Source organism: Rhinopithecus roxellana, chromosome 1 (assembly GCF_007565055.1).
Source record: "Rhinopithecus roxellana isolate Shanxi Qingling chromosome 1, ASM756505v1, whole genome shotgun sequence".
NCBI classification, from domain to species: domain Eukaryota; kingdom Metazoa; phylum Chordata; class Mammalia; order Primates; family Cercopithecidae; genus Rhinopithecus; species Rhinopithecus roxellana.
Genome location: NC_044549.1, coordinates 127829705 through 127848362, shown reverse-complemented (window position 1 = coordinate 127848362; position 18658 = coordinate 127829705). Strand labels below are relative to the sequence as shown.

Genomic DNA, 18658 nt, shown 5'->3' with positions numbered 1-18658 from the left:
AGGAGAGTGGGGAGAGAGGAGGGAAAAGAAGAGGGAGGGAGGGATTACAGTTAAAGACATCAATCCTGCAAATATCTAAATGAGATCGTTACATTAAAATGAATAAATCATTAGCCGAACCTACAGAAAGAATATAGAGGGTATATTCAGAAATTGAGGCAAAGTACAAAATAAAAAAAACATATACAGGCAAAACTGGAAAACTTGGCAAAACAAGGAAAGGCAAATGCTAAACACAAACTAAATGTCAGAAGAACATTAGAAACTATAATGGTTCACTTAAACTCATACTTTATAAAGAATAATGCTTACAAAGGATGAGAACCTACATAATCATTCCTCCTACTTTTATAGTCAGTTGTCGTAAGAATTACCAAAGATATCTTTAAAGTCTCATATTTTGACTACCCACTATCCTCATATCTCCAATGCAACTGATTCTCTTTCCATTTCCTCTCCATACGATAACATGCCAGCGGTTGCATTTCTTTACTTGGTAAATTTATGTTCATTTAATGTTCATTTATAGACTAAATGGGCTATATGTTGGACATAAATCTTTATACTATTTCATCAACTGTGCAGTTTCCCCAAATTAGGAAGATAGAATAAACAACAATTCACTTATCTGTATTTTCTGAGAAGCAAACCACTTTCTAGTACCATTCAAATAGCTTCCTTTCTTGATACCTTTTAAAGTATCTCAGAGATGTATGGACATACAATCAGAGGATAAAAGAAAGGAAGACCGACAATTACATATTGCTGAGAGTAGGAAAGACTTAAAAGTGTGAAACAGGTCAGGCAGTGGTGGCTCACGCCTGTAATCCCAGCACTTTGGGAGGTCGAGGCAGGGGGATCGCTTGAGGTCAGGAGTTTTGAGATCAGCCTGGCCAGCATGGTGGAACCCCATCCCTACTAAAAATACAAAAGTTAGCCAGGCATGGTGGCACATGCCTGTAATCCCAATTACTCGGGAGGCTGAGGCAGGAGAATTGCTTGATCCTGGGAGGCAGAGGTTGCAATAAGCCAAGGTCATATCACTGCACTCCAGCCTGGGCAACAGAGCAAGACCCCACATCAAAAAAAAAAAAAAAAAAAGCATGAAATAAAGCAGAAAACAGGAAAGGACTAGAAGTATTAGAAAGAAAAATATAGGCCGGGCGCGGTGGCTCAGCCTGTAATCCCAGCACTTTGGGAGGCCGAGACGGGCGGATCACGAGGTCAGGAGATTGAGACCATCCTGGCTAACACGGTGAAACCCCGTCTCTACTAAAAAAATACAAAAAAAAAACTAGCCGGGCGAGGTGGCAGGCACCTGTAATCCCAGCTACTCGGGAGGCTGAGGCAGGAGAATGGCGTAAACCCAGGAGGCGGAGCTGGCAGTGAGCTGAGATCCAGCCACTGCACTCCAGCCTGGGCAACAGAGCGAGACTCCGTCTCTAAAAAAAAAAAAAAAAAAAAAATTCAGAGAATAGGGTCAGGCACAGTATCTCAAGCCTGTAATCCCAACACTTTGGGAGGCCGAGGCAGGCAGATCACCTGAGGTCAGGAGTTCGAGACTAGCCTGACCAACATGGTGAAACCCCATCTCTACTAAAAATACAAAATTAGCTGGGCGTGGTGGCACATGCCTGTAATCCTAGCTACTCAGGAGGCTGAGGCAGGAGAATCACTTTAACCCAGGAGGCAGAGGTTGCAGTGAGCCAAGATCATGACATTGCATTAAAGCCTGGGCAACAAGAGCAAAACTCTGCCTCAAAAAAAAAAAAAAAAAATTCAGAGAATACAAGATCTTGCAAATTAAAACATGATAGCAGAAATTAAAAACATAATAGAAATCAGCAATTCCACTCTTAGGTACATACTCAAGAGAATTGAAAACTTATGTCCACACAAAAACTTGTAACTGAATATTCACAGTAGCATTATTCCTAACAGCCAAAAGTGAAAACAATCCCAATGTCCATCAGCTGATGAATAGATAAGCAAATGTGGCATTACAGGCATTACGGGGATGACTCATGCCTGTAATCCCAGCACTTTGGGAGGCCAAAGCAGGGGGATCATTTGAGGTCAAGAGTTGGAGACCAGCCTGGTCAACATGGTGAAACCCCACCTGAAAAAAAAAAAAAAGATTAGCCAGCCGTGGTGGGACGCATCTGTAATCCCAGCTACTCAGGAGGCTGAGGCATGAGAATCGCTTGAACCCAGGAGGCAGAGGTTACAGTGAGCCAAGATCGCATCACTACACTCCCTCCAGCCTGGGCAACAGAGCAAGACTGTCTTAAGAAATAAAAAAACAAAAAACAAAAGGAATAAAGTATTGACTCGTGCTACATACAACAAGGGTAAATCCTGAAAACATGAGAAGTGATAAAAGCCAGACACAAAAACTACATATTGAATAACTTCATTTATGTAAAATGTCCAGAACAGGTAAATCCATAAGGACAGAAAGTATAACAGACTAGTGCTTTCCACAGTCTCGGGTAAAGAGGAAATGGAGAGGACTGCTATGGTATGAAGTTTCTTTGTGGGGGTAATGAAAACCTTCTGGAATTAGTGCTGATGGCTGCACAACTTTGTGACTACACTAAAAAACCACTGAAAAGGTCACTACTTTAAAGGGGTAAATTTTATGATACATGAATAGTACCTCAATAAAAAAATTAGTTTTAGAAAACTCGGGAAATAAAGTTCAGGAAGTCTGACAGAAAACAGGAAAAAAAAAAAAAGAGAGAGAGAGGTAGAAAATAAGAAAGAAAAATATATAAGGTTAAAGTATCAGTCCAGAGGGACCAACGTTCAACTAACTAGAGAAAGAGAAAACAGGCTGGGTGTGGTGGTTCATGTCTGTAATCCCAACATTTTGGGAGGCCAAGGCGGGCGGATCCCTTGAGCTCAGGAGTTCGAGCCTGGGCAACATGGCAAAACCTCCTCTCATCTCTATCAAAAACTACAAATATTAGCTAGGCGTGGTGGGGACTGAGGTGGGCGCATCACTTGAGGCCAGGAGGTCAAGGTTGTAGTGAGTCATGTTGGCGCCACTGTACTCCAGCCTGGGTGACAAAGCGAGACTCTTGTCTCAAAAAAAAAAAAAAAAAAAAGAAAAGAGAGAGAGAGAAAGAGAAAACAAAAATAAATTATTAATAAAATGACTTCCCAGAAGTTAAGAACATGAGTTGCCAGACTAAAAGGGCCCAAAGTGTTCAACACAAGTCCTGAGTTCACACCAAGGTATATCTTAGTGAATTTTAAACAATGAGAACAAAGATGACTTTACAACTTTCCCTGGGGTGGGAAAGTCAGGCCACACATCAAGGATTAAGAATGGCTTCGGCCGGGCGCGGTGGCTCAAGCCTGTAATCCCAGCACTTTGGGAGGCCAACACGGGCGGATCACGAGGTCAGGAGATCGAGACCATCCTGGCTAACACGGTGAAACCCCGTCTCTACTAAAAACTACAAAAAACTAGCCGGGCGAGGTGGCGGCGCCTGTAGTCCCAGCTACTCGGGAGGCTGAGGCAGGAGAATGGCGTGAACCCGGGAGGCGGAGCTTGCAGTGAGCTGAGATCCGGCCACAGCACTCCAGCCTGGGTGACAGAGCGAGACTCCGTCTCAAAAAAAAAAAAAAAAAAAAAAAAAGAATGGCTTCAAGACTTTCAAAAGTAATTCTGGAAATAAGAAGACGATGGAGTGATGTCTTCAAACTCCTGAAGGAAAATTATAGATGATCTATAAGTAGCCTGTATCAGTCAAATCCCTCTATTTCTCATACTTGATTATTAAAGACATTTTCGGACATGAAAGGCCTCAAAAATTTACCTCTTTTACACTCTTTGTCACTAAGCTACCAGAAGATAGGCTTCACCAAGTGAAAGTGAAAAATCAACAGAGAGGGGAACTTAGCATACAGGAAATAAACACAGAAGAGGGGCAAAAGGGAATCTCCACAAGAATAATAGGTATCTCAGAAAGAAAGCTACAGATTAGAGCAATATGACTCAAGAGACACAATGAAGGACTGTCATTACCAAAATCCCCACAGCCTTTGGGGCACATCCATTTAACATGAGATGTGCCTGGTCCAGGTTTTCATTAGAATTTAGTTTGTCTTGACCCCGTGTTGATGAAGTTCCTGGAGCCTAGATGGGCTGAAGCCTTATTTCACAGCACAGACGTGTTTTGCTTTTCCTTATTCTTGAGAGCTAGAGCATGATGAGCTTAGCTTAGAAGCAAAACCACATAGAGCAATCTACTCTCCCAATAACATTTCTTCTAGATATTTACCATAGTATCCTGTAAACACTTAAGTTTCGCCAGATTCCCTGACTATGGTGAGCCTGTGTTTCTCCAGACTCACTAACAAACTTTCCCAATGACTTGCCAAAAAGGATCAAGGAAGACTCTTTTCAGCTTATCTTCTGGGAGCTTTCATCTAATAGCAGCAGTATGCACCTTTCCTTTCACAGCCTCAGCTAATGCTTGCTATTCAGCTTTCCAAAACAAAATGATATACTTCTTAGGGATACATACCATGGCAGAGATTGGCTTATTGTTCACCAAGGCGTTTTCCCTTTCCTTCTTTGCAGTTAAGTGTAGCCATTTGACTCAGTTCTAACCAGTGGAATGTGGACAAAACTGATGTATACCACATCCTGGCCTGGCCCACCAAACTTTCCATGCAATCTACCACAGTCCCTCTCTTTGTCCGCACATCTGCCAGCCAGATGTAGGAAACTCAAAGTCTCTGAGGCCCCAGGGGTCGGTAGAATCACTAGTCGAAAGCAGCCTGAGTCCCTCAATGACTCTGTGGAATAGACTACCACTCTGTCACTGCTTTTCAACTCACAGCAAAGATGTGAGTGAGAAATTTTGTGTTAAAAACCACTGACTTGGTAATTATTCACTAAAGTAGTTCAGCCTATCCTGACTAACAGACTCAGAGAGGTAGTAGAGCTTTTCAGTTTTTCAAAATTAAACATTTTGGCCAAAAATACATGTATGGACATGGAGGATATTGCAGGCTTGAGCAGAGAATGGTCCCAAGAGAATGAGTAATGTGTTAAAATAGGCTTGTGATTTCCTGGGAGGGAGGGGGTGCCATTAAAGGATATCTTGAGGAAACTTCTAGGATAACTGTAATATGTAATTTCTTGACCTAGGTAATGAGATCACAGGTGTTCATGTATTACTCTTCCTAAAACTGTATTTTTGTTTTATATTTCTCTATAGTTCACAACTAATTATTTTACACAAAATAAATTAGTTTTATAACTTATAAATTAATTGATGTTATAAGCTAGAATGGATGGATGGATAGACACATAGATAGATACATAAACAGACAAGACAGATAAAGACTCTTGAAAAATCTGTTGGAGCATTTAGGGGGGAAGGCAACAGGTAAACAGAAAATTATGCAAATGTCAAAGTCAAATTTTAACTCCCTGAAAAAACAAAGTTAAACAAGAAAGGAAACAAGTATGATATACTACATGGCTGATCAGTATACAATATTTATTTCAATATAATGAAAACACCAACTATTATTTTAAAATTTCAAAACTGGAATGTTGCAGGAAGGGAAAGTGGGATGAAACAGTGAAGAAACGCAAAACAATAAAACCACCAGTAAGCCCCACCATCTAAAGATACTCCTATTTTAATAACATTATTTTTTAAACAAAAATTGGTTAATATGACTGGGCACGGCGGCTCACGCCTGTAATCCCAGCACTTTGGAAGGCTGAAGTGGGCAGATCACCTGAGGTCAGGAGTTCGAGATCAGCCTGGTCATGGGGTGAAACCCCATCTCTACCAAAAACACAAAAATTAGCCGGGCATGGAGGCAGGTGCCTGCAATCTCAGCCACATGGGAGGCTAAGGTGGGAAAACTGAAGACAGGAGGTGGAGGTTGCAGTGAGCCAAGATCATGCCACTGCACTCCAGCCTGGACGACAGAACAAGATGCCATCTCAAAAAAAAAAAAAAAGTTTCTAAAACATGCTATTTTGTATTCAGTTATGGTAGACAAATTCTAAGGTGGTTCCCCACCCTAATGCCCCTTCCTAGTGTTCACACCTTTGTATAATTACTTCTCCCATAAATGTAGGTGAGTCCTGTGACTTACTTCTAACCAACAGAATATGGCAAAGGTTATATAGGATGTTACTCTCACAACTATGCTACATTATATAAGACTGTCTTGCAGCCGGGCGGGTGCAGTGGCTTACGCCTATAATCCCAGCACTCTGGGAGGCCGAGGCAGGCGGATCACGGAGTCAGGAGACCAAGACCAACCTGGCTAACACGGTGAAACCCCGTCTCTACGAAAAATACAAAAAAAATAGCCAGGTGTGGTGGTAGGCGCCTGTAGTCCCAGCTACTCGGGAGGCTGAGGCAGGAGGATGGCGTGAACCTGGGAGGCGGAGCTTGCAGTGAGCCAAGATTGCATCACTGCACTCCAGCCTGGGTGACAGAGCAAGACTCTGTCTCAAAAAAAAAAAAAAAAAAAAAGCACGAACCCTATCGTGAACTGTGCCATGTGAGGGATCTAGATTGTGCGTTCTTATGAAAATCTAATGCCTGATGATCGTCTGAGAACAAATGGTTTCATCCCTAAACCATTCCCCCACCCACCCCACCCCCATCCACAGAAAAACTGCTTTCCACAAAACTGGCCCCTGGTGTCACAAAGGTTGGGGATCACTGCCTTACACCATATAGAAAAGTTAACTCAGGGACCGGGATTGGTGGCTAATGCCTGTAATCCCAGCACTTTGGGAGGCCAAGGCAGGTGGATCACCTGAGGTCAAGAGTTCAAAACCAGCCTGACCAGTGAAACCCTGTCTCTACTAAAAATACAAAAATTAGCTGAGCGTGGCAGCAGGCATCTGTAATCCCAGCTACTTGGAAGTCTGAGGCCAGAGAATCACTTGAACCCAGGAGGTGGAGGTTGCAGTGAGCCAAGATTGCACCATTGCACTCTAGCCTAGGCGACAAGAAAGAAACTCTGTCCCAAAAAAAGAAAAAAGAAAAAACTCAAAATGGATCAAAGACCTAAACAAATGAGGTAAAACCATAAAATTCGTAGGAGAAAATATATGGGAAAAACTTCATGATATTGAATTTGGCTATGATTTCTTGGACATAATATCAAAAGCACAAGCAACAAAAGAAAAGGTAAGTTGGATTTCATCAAAATTAAAAACTCTGGGCAGGGCGCAGTGGCTCACGCCTATAATCCCAACACTTTGGGAGGCCAAGGCAGGCGGATCACGAGGTCAGGAGTTCAAGGCCAGCCTGGCCAACATGGTTAAAACCCATCTCTACTAAAAACACAAAAATTAGCCAGGCATGGTGGCGTGTGCCTGTAATCCCAGCTATTCAGGAGGTTCAGGCAGGAGAATAGCTTGAACCCGGGAGGTGGAGGTTGCAGTGAGCTGAGATTGGGCCACTGCACTCCAAGCTGTGACAGAGCAAGATTCCATCTTAAAATAAAATAAAAACTGCATACATCAAAGCACACTATCAAAAAGTAAAAAGGCAACCCATGGAATAAAAAAAAATTTGCAAATTATATTGCTGATAAAGGAATGATATAAAGAACTCCTACAACTAAGCAACAACAAAAACCCAATTAAAAAGATAAAAGACATAAGTAGACATTTCTTCAAACAAGATACACAAAAGGTCACATGAAAAGATGCTCAGCCGGGCCTGGTGGCTCAACATATGTAATTCCAGCACTTTGGGAGGCTGAGGCAGGAGTACTGCTTGAGCCCAGCAGTTGGAGACCAGCCTGGACAAAGTTGCTTGAACCCAGGAGTTGGAGACCAGCCTGGGCAATGTGTCTCTACAAAATATAAAAAAAAGAGGTGGGGCACAGTGGCTCATGCCGGTAATCCCAGCACTTTGGGAGGCTGAGGTGGGCGGATCACCTGAGGTCGGGAGTTCAAGACTAGCCTGGTCAACATGAAGAAACCCCGTCTCTACTAAAAATACAAAATTAGCTGGACGTGGTGGCACATGCCTGTAATCCCAGCTACTTGGGAGGCTGAGGCAGAAGAATCGCTTGAACCCAGGAGGCAGAGGTTGCAGTGAGCAGAGATCATGCCATTGAATTCCAGCCTGGGCAACAAGAGCAAAACTCTGTCTCAAAAAAAAAAAAAAAAAGAAAATCAGCTGAACATGGTGGTATATGCCTGTGCTGTGGTCCCAGCTACTGGAGAGGCTGAGGTGGGAGGATCACTTTAGCCCAGGAGGTCGAGGCTGCAGTGAGGCATGATTGTGCCACTACACTCCAGCCTGGGTGCCAAAGCAAAATCTTGTCAAAAAAAAAAAAAAAAAGAAACAAAAGAAAAGAAAAGCAAAAAAGAAATGATACACAATATCACTCATCACCAGGGAAATACAAATCAAAACCACAGTGAGATAGTACCCTATTAGAGATTTTATTTTAAAAATAATAGACTTTTTTCTGTTAGAAAACAGGGCCAGGCACAATCAGGCCAGGGGCAGTGGCTCACGCCTGTAATCCCAGCACTTTGGGAGGCCGAGGTGGGCAGATCACAAGGTCAGGAGTTCAAGACCAGTCTGGCCAATAGGGTGAAACCCTGACTCTACTGAAAATACAAAAATTAGCCGGGTGTGGTGGCAGGTGCCTGTAGTCCCAGCTACTTGGGAGGCTGAGGCAGAAGAATTGCTTGAACCCAGGAGGCAGAAGTTGCGGTGAGCCAAGATTGCACCATTGCACTCTAGCCTAGGCTACAGAGCAAGACTCCATCTCAAAAAAAAAAAGAAAAAAAGAAAACAGGACCAGGCACAATGGCTCACACCTGTAATCCCAGCACTTTGGGAGGCCAAGGCTGGCAGATCACTTGAGCTGAGGAGTTTGACACCCTCCTGGGCCACATGGAGAGACTTCGTCTCTGCAAGAAATACAAAAATTAGCCGGGCATGGCAGTGCACACCTGTGCTCCCAGCTACTCGGGAGACTGAAGTGGAAAGGAATACTTGAGCCTGGGAGGTCAAGGCTACAGTGAGCTGTGGTCGGGCCCCGCATTCCAGTCCTGGTGACAGAGTGAGACCCTGGCTCGACATAAATAAAAATCAATCAATAAGAAAACAGAAAATAACAAGTGTTGGCAAGGATGTGCAGAAATTGGAACCCTTGTGCATTGCTGGTGGTAATGTAAAATGGTGTAGCCACTATGGAAAATAGTATAGTGGTTCCTCAATATATTAAGCATAGAATTACCAAATAAAATTTGGTAACTATCAAATTACTAGTAATTCCACTTCTAGGTACATACACAAAAGAATTGAATGTGGCACTCGAACAGATATTTGTTTACTCATATTCATGGTGGCATTATTCCCAAAGAAAGATGGAAACAACCCAACTATCAATAGGTGATTAAACAATACGGTATAAACACACAAAGGAATATTATTCAGTCTTAAAACAAATGAAATTCTGATACATGCTACAACATGGATGAATCTTGAAGACATCATGCTAAGAGAAATGAGCCAGACACAAAAGACAACTATTACATAATTCCATTTATACGAGGTACTTACAGTAGACAAATTCATAGAGTCAAAAAGTAGAACGATGGTTACCAAGGGCTATGAGCATGAGGTGATACTGTTTAATGGGCAGAGCTTGCTTGGGACGACGAAAAAGTTATGGACATAGATAGAGGTGATAGTTACACAATAATGTAAATGTACTTTATACCACCGAATTGTACACTTAAAAATGGCTTAAATGATAAATTTTAAGTTATGTATACAGTCATGTGCGGCATAAGGATGTTCCAGTCAACAATCGACTACACATATTACAGTGGTCCCATAAGATTATAATGGAGCTGTCCTATACAGGTGTGCCCTTTTAAGAGATGGGGCCTCACTATGTTGCCCAGGCTGGAACGCAGTGCCTATTAACAGGTGTGCTTATAGCACACTACAGCCTAGAACTCCTGATCTCAAGTGATCCTCCTACCTCAGCCTGAGTACCTGGAATTACAGCTGCATACCACCATGCCTGGCCTATTTTCTAATCTTTTATATCATATTTTAACTGTATCTTTTCTATGTTTAGATACACAAAAATTTACCATTGTGTTATAATTGTCTACAGTTACAGTATTCGGTACAGTAACACGCTGCACAGGTTTATAGCCTAGGAACCACAGACTATACCATATAGTCTAGGTGCGTAGTAGGCTATACTGTCCAGGTTAGTGTGAGTACACGCTATGATGTTTGCGTGACAAAATTACCTAATGATGCATTTCCCAGAACATATTCCTGTCATTAAGCAACAAAGACTGTATTTTACCATAATAAAAATATTTTTTAAAAAGGTCAACAGAGTAAATTTTATATTATCTATATTTTACCACAATTTTAAAAACAAAACAAACTTTATTTGATTGCAAAGGCTGAATCTGGCAAGACAACAAGAACAATGGCCTCTCATTTCCTTGACTGTTCACCTAGATACAGCATTATCTGTGACAAGGGAAAAAAAATCTAATCTAAAACTGAATTTTTTTCTATATTTAGTCCTATAATCCTTGGGTCACTTAACTGGGATACTTACTTCTTAAAAAAGGCAATGCTATATATTCAGTTTGTTCATGATTTAAGCCATTTAACAGGGAAATAAATATTTTAACATCCTAATCCTCTGCATACAGTACAGTATACTCTAACTTACAAAACAGAAAGCCAAAAGATTGCTCCTAGCTGTTAATATATTTCTACTTAGGAAAGTGGGCATGTAAGGAACAACATGCTCAGAACAGTAACATAAAAATTAAATTTGCTTCCCTAAAGCAGTAAAGTTACCTGTTATATCAAAAGTAGTTAAAATGTGGTAATGAAGGAACACTAAGATATAGAGGGTTCAAAATGAAGACAATGGAAAAAGATAATCCATGATTCTTTAACGAAGATGTTTATAGTCCACCTCTAAGAAAGCACCCTGATATGTATTCCAAGGCTTTTCCCAGCTCTTTACCACTTTCTTTCTCTGCGTGTCTTTATTTCTTTTCTTTTTCTTTTTTTTTTTTTTTTCCCCTGAGGATGAAACCAAGGCTGAGACAGAGAAGGGAAAATAAGATAATGGGAATAAACTGAAAAGGAAGAAAAGAAAAATACTAGTTTATTCTTTCTCCTCACACTGAATCCTAAATACATTATCATCATCATCATTCTCATCATCATAAATGTGAACAACCGCAAATAACTGACAGCAAAGGAAAACTAAATTTCCTCCAGTCACAATCTAATCTAAAGCAAAAAAGTGGGGGTGAAGGAGTCCATGCCGAATTCTTCAAACAATCTTGACTTTAATACAAAGCTGCAGTTAAATATGGTGACATGAACCTTGGTCTAAGGGTGGAACACTAAGTTCTTTAACAGCTTTCTAGCCTAAGAAGTGACATCAGTTAAAGAACTTTAAACTCAAGTGTTTCATTCACTAAGTATAAACAAATCAAGGTTTTCATAAGACACCACATAGTACAAACTAAGAGTTTAAAGATAAAACTTCATGATACTATATAGTACCACAGGAAAAACAGAATGAGAATTTGGGAAGAAGCTAATTTATCTATCTGAATTCAAAATAATCCTGTAGAATAGTCCATTATTCCAACAGTCCTTTTGATCCTATCGACAAATATGAAGGTCTCTGAATTGGACTGCTATTTTAACTGGGGCCCTCCGTATGCCAGTAACAATAATGCTTTTTCCCTATTGTAAAACATTTGACCGATTTTTGGCAAACACTCTCATATAATCAGAAGATAACATCAATGCTGGCATAATCCCTATGCTCTTTCTTGTGCACATTTTTCTAAAAACTTTCCTCCTGGCCGGGCGCAGTGGCTCATGCTTGTAATCCCAGCAATTAGGGAGGCCAAGATGGGTGAACAACGTGAGCCCAGGAGTTGGAGACCAGCGTGGGCAACATGCAGACACTCCGTCTCTACAAAAAATACAAAAATTGGCCCTGTGTGGTGGTATATGCATGTAGTCCCAGCTACCTGGGAGGCTGAGGTGGGAGAATCACCTGAGCCCAGCAAGTTGAGGCTGCAGTGAGCTGTGTTCATACCACTGGACTCCAGCGTGGGCATCAGAGTGAGATCCTGTCTCAAAACAAACTAACAAACAAAAACCCTTACTCCTTAGTTTTCCTTAATAAGAGGAAGAAGCAGGGGAGGAGAAGGTAGCAGCAAAAACTTGGATCCTCGGATATACAGGCTAAGTAGATATTCACCCCAAAACCTACCCTTAATCTTCTGAAGGCAAAATGTCCTTTACAACTCCCCCTTCTGTGGTTGCTACTGATCCTAAACCACAGACCTTCCTGACTTGCAGCAGGACCAGGCCAGATTATGGTTATGTGGTAGGTTCTGTCAGGCAAGCTTTGACAAGGCCTCAAAATAGACCCTGGGCACACGCCAGGGAAGCTGTCACTCACGAGTTCCAACTTCATCAAACGATAGCCCTTCAGCATGTAATTTTTTTTTTGTCTCTAGTGTCTCTCTCATTTCAAAAAGGCAAAGAATCTTGAACCTCCTCCTGGCCACAAGTAACCTGTATAACATTAAAATGTAAAACCTAAGCCTCCTTTATTCTGTTTACAAACACTTTGCAGAATAAAGATTGAATCTGTACCTACTTCCTGCCTTGAGAAAGTAATCCATCAATAGCACTATGGTTTGCAAGAGGATTTTTGGATCTCAAACTCCACAGAGGTTTATTTTATCATGTATAGATTAGGATGTGGAACGTAAAGGAAAAGAGAAGGTAGATTATTTACTTCTTTCCTGACTAATAATATAGTAGCCGACTTATGCAGGGCAAGAAGTTAAACTATACACAATGCTTTTAATTGATACTGGTCATAAAATTCTGAAACAATCAACCTACTATAAGATGTAGTCATTTAACTATTTTCAAATATGAATGCTTCTATATGACAGCACCAGTCTTCAAACCACAATATTTCTACTTTTACCAATACAAATAAAATTAATCACGTGACACTCAAATGTTTTCAAGTACCTGATAAAATACACTTGCAATATTTTTTAAATGGAGAGATGGATTAAGAATACAAAGTAATTAAGAGCTCCTTTCCCCTTCCAAAAGCCCAAGAAATAAGTGAAATTCCATTATAAATAAAGCCAATATAGGATTGAAATAATTTTAACTTTTCATAACTTCAGTCCCAATCTTACAGTCACACTTTGAAAATACACTCTATATAGACACTTACTAACTACTGCAAAGACTTATATATGAATTGTTCATTATGGCAGTGTTTGTAGCAGGCTAAAAACAACCTAAATATCTGTTAGTAGAAAATGGTAAAATAAATTATGGAAAATGAATAAATTATGGTTCATCTACACTAGCAAGACATGCAGTCTTTAAAAAAAAGTAAGAAACGTGCTAAATACAAAAATATCTTCATAGGTCAAAGATAAGAATGAAAGATACAGTATATTTCTCCTAAACATATGTGATTGTATATGGTTGCTTGGATTGGGGGTTGGGGTAAGGAAAGGCTGGGAGTTCGTGGTGGAAAGCAGACTTTCTTTTCATCATATACCACATTTTAAAATGTTTTATCAATTTTTAAAAGTCCCATAAACATCTACTGAACCTATGAAGTAAGCATTCTCCTTCTATAATGCCATTTCTTCTCCCTCCCTAATTATCTCTACTTTTATCTATTGTGCTCCCTACCACTAGGCTAAAACAAATGCATACATATGTTCCCTTTGAAATGGAATTATCTCTTGACCTCCCCATCAAAATAAATGAATAACGGAACTAATGAAAAAGTATAACGCATGATCAACCCAGTTTTTAGCCCAGGGTTTGACTCCTTTGAAGTCCAGCATAATTTACTATAAGCCAAAAACTTTATGAGGTAAGTTTTGTTCAATTCCTTCCTTCTGAAGTTTTAAAAGTTGAGTTTTATTGGCCGGGCACGGTGGCTCACGCCTGTAATCCCAGCACTTTGGGAGGCCGAGGCGGGCAGATCACGAAGTCAGGAGATCGAAGCTATCCTGGTTAACACGGTGAAACCCCGTCTCTACCAAAAAAAAACAAAATCAGCCGCGTGTGGTGGCGGGCGCCTGTAGTCCCAGTTACTGAAGAGGCTGAGGCAGGAGAATGGCGTGAACCTGGAAGGCAGAGCTTGCAGTGAACTGAGATTGTGCCACTGCACTCCAGCCTGGGCAACAGAGCGAGACTCTGTCTCAAAAAAAAAGAGGAAAAAAAAAAGTTGAGTTTCATTTATCGATTTATTTTTGAGACAGAATCTCACCCTGTCTCCCAGGCTGGAGTGCAGTGGTGCTTTCAGGGCTCACTGCAGAGCTCATGTGGCTTTCCCACCCTCAGCCTCACAAGCAGCTGGGACTGCAGGCACACACCACCAACTAATTTTTTTGCAGAGACAGGGTCTCACTATGTTGCCAGGACAGGTCTTGAACTCCTGGGCTCAAGCACTCCTTCTGCCTTGGCCTCCAAAAGTTGTGTTTCAAATGATGATCACAGATTATATTCTTTATTTGCAAACTGGACAAACTAGTATATTTTCCCCATTAAAGGACCATCTCTCAATTTAGATGTTCCAGATGGAAAGCAACTACCTAAAAGGAAAAAGCTATGAAACAGCCTCTATTTTGCAGGTGCAATGGATAATGACCCTAAGATAAAAACAGAAGAATTTTATTTCATTTTGAATGATCCTCGTCAACATTCCCAACACACTGCAAGAATTATTTTTTTCTATATATCATCAACTCTGTTCCTTCTCACACTAGCAACAGGCTAAACAATCCACAAAGAGTTTTGCAAGAAATTGCTCCCTCCCTCTTGCTAAATTCACGTCTAATAAAGATTTGTTTTTGTTTTGAGAGACAGAAATACTTTGCCAAACGCATTCTCCATATCACCTTTTCCTTTCGTTACGGAGATACTTAAATCCTGACCTGGAAAGGTTTCCCTTGCATATTTACCTATCAAGATTGTCAGTTACGGTGATTTCCACAAGGGATTTTCCAAAAGGGAATCTGTGTTCACAGGGAACTGAAACTCTTTAGTCACTATTAGCTGGACAAAAATCAAAAGCAACATTAGGGAACACTCTGAATATAATGGATATCCAAAGTAAAAAAAGATGTCAAAATTTAGTGAAAGAAGTAAAGGAATTTAGTACGCTAGACCAACAGGACAGACTTGTCATTACTTTATAACTAGCTAAAGTTCTTCATAAATGAAAATCAAGGTAAAAATCAGCTGAACTCCAACAGAAGGAAAAGAAAAACAAGGCTAAGGGTATCAAGAACTCTGTGATTTCAACCTTATTTTACTTAACATTTTAAAGTCAAAAATGATCAAATTACATTTCAGCAATAAAAAGCTATTTCTAGTTTAAAGTGAATCCATTTCAATCACAACTTCAATACACACTTTCTTCTAGAACAGAACTTAAATAATAACTCATGTAGTTTCATTCTACATTTTTAAAGACAGAATCACAAAAATGGGTGATGCTTTCCACTCAAAAGACTATTTTGTATAGTGCAAATTCTTTCAGTGAACATTTTCGTACCTTAGTGATGGTAGCTCTCCTTTCCACTGACACTTACTTCTAGACCCCTTCATTTATCTTTCCACATCTGGAAAAAAAAAGTGGGGGGAAGGGTAAAATCAAAACAATCACTTAAAAACCAACAGACTATTCTAAATTCGAGCATTCTGCAAATACTTCAACTTTTATTTCATTACCATTCTTCATGATGATAAATATCCAGCAACGGACCTAACAAAACATAATACAACACTTTCTATTAAATGAGTAAAGAATGCCGTCTCATTAGGCAGACACGAACTTAGCTTTTCTCTATTTCAATTTTCAGATTCATAGCAATGATTCACAAAGTGAGTGATCTACCTTCGAAATGAATCACACTTTCCGAAATTCTTCTTCTACATAAGTATATTATAATACTAGGTCATTATCTCTGTATCTGTTAAACAGAGCATGATCTTGGTTAAACAGGGTTAGTGCTGCAAGATATTCAAACCGCAACAACCTTGGAGTCCCTGCCAACTAACTCTATTTGCAACACTGCATTCTCCAATAATTGCACTTTTTCATATAGATTTATCCCCCAAAAAAAAGTTATCTTGAAAAAATATTATTTTAAACACTGATTAAGAACTTATACATACACACCCTGCTCTCCCTCTCTGTTCCATTACTGCATTCACATTCTCTTCCAACTATGACAACACAAAAAAATTAAGAAATACTCTTATCCTTACATATCATTTTTAGTCAACCAATCCACTCTACAATTTTTTTGTTTATAGTAGAAATGCTGAGTTATTAAATGGAAACTCAAAGAAAACCAGCTACTAACAGTTAAGGTTTAAGATACAATATTTATCTAGTCATGTCTCAGCAGCCTGTATTTGTATCACCCACGGTGGAAAAAGTAAAGCAAACACTTGAACTTTTTTCTCTCTAAGAAAGAAAAAGAAGTGGGTTTCCTTAGGTCCTCCTGCATCCTGCTGGTTACTCACAGGCAGGGTTGACTGGAGCTCTATAACTTAACAATCTGGGTGTCAATAACGCCTCATATTAGTCAAGTATTAACCCAGCTAGGGCCTGTTAAACCCGCGCTCCAGCTCAGGTCAAGGAAGAAGTAAAATTCCCAAAAAAAATGCTACGCCCTACACCGTCCTGACACCGTTCCCTGGGGGTGCTCATCCCAGGACAGAACTGGAGTGTGGCGTATAGGGAGGAAGAGAAGGCGCCTGGGGCACCCGAAACGGAGGGACAGCTGCCCAATTTAATTTCTCCCACAGTGGGAGTAACACGTACCTTTCCCCTGCGCGGAGGAGGGTGAGCGTTAGAAATCAGACGGGATGTCTGAGAACGCCGCAGGCAGGGGGCGACCCCAGTCCGGGAGCCCGCCGGGGGCCGGCCAGTCCCCAGGGAAGCCCGGCCCCCAGCCGAGGTCAGAGGCGGCGCGGATCCCACGGGACTGCGGAGGCCGGGAGGGAGGTCCCCAACTCCTTGCTCCCTGCTCCCACCGGGCTGGCAGGAGAAGCGGCCCTTACCTGCGTTAGTGCGCGCGCTGCGACTGCGTCGCTGTCCTGGAAGGGCCGAAGAGCGGCTCGCCCGCCCGGCGCCCGCTGGGGCTAGGGGCGAGGGGCGCAGCTGGACGACTCAGTCCTGGGTCCCCCGGCCAGGCGGGCGGGGATGGACGCGGCGGCTCCCGGCACCGGCAGCCGGCTAGTCGGTCAGGCTGATGTGCCCTCTGCGCCGCGGCTGAGACAGCGGGAACCGGCCCCGGGAGGAGCCGCAGCCTGAGCGGCCGACTGAAGAGGCAAAGGATGGGCGGGGCCACAGGGTCGACGACCCGCTCACCCGGAAGCAGTTGTGGCCCTGCCTGCCCGGGAGTGGCGCTTGCTGCAGGCCTGCCTTGCACCCCGCTGGGCAAAGTACCCGGGGCTGTCAGACAGCGAGCCGAGCCCTGGGCCGGCGGGTGAGGTTCCCCAAGCGGCGATGCTCCTGGCTCCCTGTTCCGCCATTGCGAGCCGTTAGGGCCAAGCTGGAGGGAGGGCGGCGAGGCGCGGCTGCCGGTAGGGCGGGGCCCTGGGCTGCTGGTGGGGCGGAGGCTGGAGGCGGCCTTGGGCGGGTAGCTTCTCTGGGTCGCACGGTTCCTGCCCAGGCTTTCCGAACCAGGACCAGTGCCAGTAATGTGAACTGACACTTGTTCCGGTTCAGGGCTGCCCTTCCCCTGGTTGCCCCTAAACCCTGCGGCCTGGTGGGCTTGGGCAAGTGGGCTGGAGTAACGCTCTGTTAGGAAACGAGTATGCGAGGGAGGGAGGGTGGGTGTGGTCGGAATGCCCAAGCTTCATTTCAAAAATGAAGACGCATGACCTTAAAATTATTTCTGGAGGAGAATACTTGCCCGAGAGGTGGAGTGGGGGACGGAGAGCGGGATGGATGGAGGAGTATAAAGTCTGTTAAAAATCTGATAGACACGGACTTGTCATTTATTCCGGAAGTATCTAACGAGGCCCACCAGGTTCAAGCCACTGGGGAAGTACCAGGGTTATGCACTTGGAAAGCTTACCTTAGTGGAATAGACGGACTGAAGCAAACAAACAAAGGTAATAATGACAGGTGTAGTAAGGCTTTGCAGGACACACACAGAGTGATGAAAAAGATTTTGTGGACGAGGCTTCTGGCTGGATAGGATGGCTAGAGAAGACCTCTAGGAGGAAGTGATAGTTGAGGAGCCCTCTAACAAAAAAGGCACGAAATACACCTAACCACAACTTTACATACAGGGACTGCAGATTCCAGAAGCCCCTGAATAAGCCCACTAATTCCATGTTGAGCACCTGTCTCTAAAGCCTTCTAAGGGCTGTTTCTGTGCTGCCCACTTCCCCTGCAATTTCAGAAGGCTTGATCACCCTTACAGTTTATGGGGCCTGCCACTGTGGCACTAATGGGGGAGGTTCGAGAGACAAGGAGAATTATACCCATCAGCTTTGAGAAACAAATTCTTTACCTTTTCACTGTTTCTATGTCA

General features: G+C 42.3%; 1 protein-coding gene across 21 annotated transcripts in view; it reads right to left on the bottom strand.

Moving 5' to 3' along the window:
• Positions 1-17934, bottom strand: part of LRRFIP2 (LRR binding FLII interacting protein 2) — a 129042-nt gene extending 111108 nt beyond the window's left edge. For 19 of the 21 annotated variants that reach the window (XM_030930805.1, XM_030930801.1, XM_030930828.1 and 16 more), the window contains exons 1-2: positions 17175-17934; positions 15658-15724 (exon numbers count right to left, since the gene is read on the bottom strand). The gene's annotated coding sequence lies outside the window, so the exon portion shown is untranslated. The remainder of the gene's footprint in view (positions 1-15657; positions 15725-17174) is intronic. The other 2 variants (XM_030930843.1, XM_030930846.1) reach the window with 1 other exon arrangement.
• Between the last annotated feature and the right edge of the window lie 724 nt (positions 17935-18658).